This window comes from Belonocnema kinseyi, chromosome 3 (genome assembly GCF_010883055.1).
Source record: "Belonocnema kinseyi isolate 2016_QV_RU_SX_M_011 chromosome 3, B_treatae_v1, whole genome shotgun sequence".
Taxonomy (NCBI): domain Eukaryota; kingdom Metazoa; phylum Arthropoda; class Insecta; order Hymenoptera; family Cynipidae; genus Belonocnema; species Belonocnema kinseyi.
Window position 1 is genome coordinate 54,684,829 of NC_046659.1, and position 2,781 is coordinate 54,687,609.

A 2,781-nucleotide genomic window follows, 5' to 3' on the forward strand; every position below is an offset into this window, starting at 1 on the left:
CAAAAGGTAAACTTTATCTTCCACTTCGTAGTTTTGAATGTTTAACTTTTGATCGAAATATCTTTTGGATCTTTCTTTCGCTAAACGTAGTCTTTCTTTTGCTTGGCTTTGAGTTTCAACTAGTTTTTCTTGTAGCGTTTGTAAAAATAAATTGTAAGTTAATGGAATCTTTTTGTGATTAAATTCTGTGAGAATTCTAGCTTCTTTACCAAAGATCAATTAATGTGGTGTAAACGAAGCGAATCGAATCCACCTGTCCCAGTTATTTTTACTGCAATAATTTTTTAAATATTGAATTAAAACGTGATGACTCCGTTCTAAAGATCCTAAGCTTTGTGGATGAAAAGCAGTCGACTTTAATTGTTTAATTTTGAAAATTTTACATAGAGTTCCCATTACTTGACTTATAAAATTACTACCCTGATCGGTATGAATTATTTTTGGGCATCCAAATTGTGAAAAAATTGTTCGGCAAGGGCTGTAGCTATAGTTGTTGATTCGGTATTTTTTAAAGGTATTGCATCCGAATATTTGGTGAGATTATCCTGAATAGTAAGTACGTATTTGTTTCCTAGTTCGGTTTCCGGTAAAGGACCTACAATATCTATCTGAATTTTTTCGAAAGCTTTTGAAGGCGTGTCAGTGATTTTCATGGGCAATTTTGTTTTTATTCTAACAGTTTTATTAATCTTACATGTCCCACAGTTTCTTACAAATGCTTTAATTTGTTCGCGCATGTGAGGCCAATAAAAATTTTCTCGGATTCGTTCGTAAGTTTTAGTAGAACCTTTATGACCTCCTGTACTGGATGAATGAAATTCGGTAATTATCTTTTTCCAGTCAGTTTCAGGTGGAATCGCTATTTCGCCATAACAAACGTTAATTTTATAATAACCTTTACCAAATGTGTCTCGTAATTTATCCTCAATAACTTTCCAAGACACCTGATTGAAACCATTACCAACTCGTGAGATGCTAACGGATTGAATATTTAGTTCATCCATTGCATATTTAAGGCCTGTAATTGCATTAGAAATGTACTGAACAAGTGGTTTGGAATCGAAAGAATCCTTGATTATGAGAAAGAAGACCAGTATTCGCCATATTTGTGAACAATAACATTTCGTACTTCACGATTTTCAAGATTTTCCAGTTTCAAATCATTGTAATTTATTCTGTTTTCATTCAAAAGTTCGCGGCTAATCTCTGTAGTTAACTTACAATCTGCCGGAATGAAAAAATAAGATTATCATCACGCATGTATAGTTTATCTTTAAAAATTTTTATGCAGGTAAATTCGGAATTTAGATCAGGTAAGTCACTACTATTTTGCATAGATTATACGAGATTATCTTTGGCATTTTGATCTATTGGAAAGCATTTTCCACGAGAAATAATGACATTTGGATAGCGACATGCTCTAAAACATCCTAAGCTTTCATGTAAATTTTTAGAGGGAGGTTCCAAACTACCAGCGCTGACCCCAAAAGAGGATTCAGGATTCATCTTATGCTCGTGAAATGAAACGTCATCGTTGGTGTGGTTTACTGAATCTGAGGATGAATGACCAGCTCGAGAGTTCTCATAATCATAACTATCATAGTGAAGGTTCTTATCGTGACCGACTGTCTCAGGGTCATCCGCCGGTGCGGTGCAATCTACAACACCCGCCGACGTACCTGTGGCAGCCAATTCGGTCATTTCACAATCATAATCAATGCAATGATGGTTCTTATTGCGACCCACTGTCTCAGGGTTAGCCGCCGGTACGGTGCAACCCACAACACCCGCCGACGTACCCGAGGCAGCCAATTCGGTCGTCTCCAAGTCGCCGAAATCAACAGCCGTAACATAAACATTAAGCGGTTTATTCTCAGAGCTGGAAAATTCATCCCCTTCGTCAGCTGTGTCATATTCGTTATCTGAGTCGCTGATAAGCACGTTGCAGTGATAACATTTGCCTATTGTTACGTCAGGTAATAAATTAGTTTCATAGTCTATTTCGGTGTAGTCATTATTTTGAAAATGTTGTCCTATAAATTCGTCAATTTCGTTCGATGCCGGAGTGAAATTCCGCATAGTTAATATCTTGTGAATCCCGGAAAATTCAGGATCTAAAGAATCGAGACTATCATTTAATATTTCGGGGGGTGTGTCACGTCAAATTTTGTCTCTTTTTCGTCAACAGGGTTTCTTGAAAGCGCGTCAGCATTAGTATTAACTGTACCCATTTTATAGATTACATTGTATTCTAAATCTCCTAATTTGAGACGCCAGCGAAGCAATTTGGAACCAGGATTTTTAATATTGTGGAGCCAAATCAGTGGGCGATGATCCGTTACAAGAGTAAATTTACGCCCATACACGTAGGGTCTGAATGTCTCTACACAATACACGATGGCCAAAAGTTCTTTCTCTTTTGTAGAATAAGTTACTTCAGTGTCAGATAGAGTACGCGAGGCATATGCAATAGGAAGATCTTTTCCAATGTATCCCTGACTAAGAACACCCCCTATTCCATAGTTAGAAGCGTCTGAAGGGATAATAAACGGTTCGTTAAATTTAGGATATTGAAGAATGGGAAAACTACAGAGTATATCTTTCAAAGTATCGAAAGCTTTTTGCTGTGTTTGAGTCCAATCAAAGCGGACCCCGCCCTTTAAAAGGTAAGATAACGGGTTTGCAATTGTTGAAAAATTGGGAATAAAACGACGGTAATATCCTGAAAGTCCGAGAAACTGTTTAATATTTTTTGCGTTTTTAGGTCGTGGAAATCTTCGA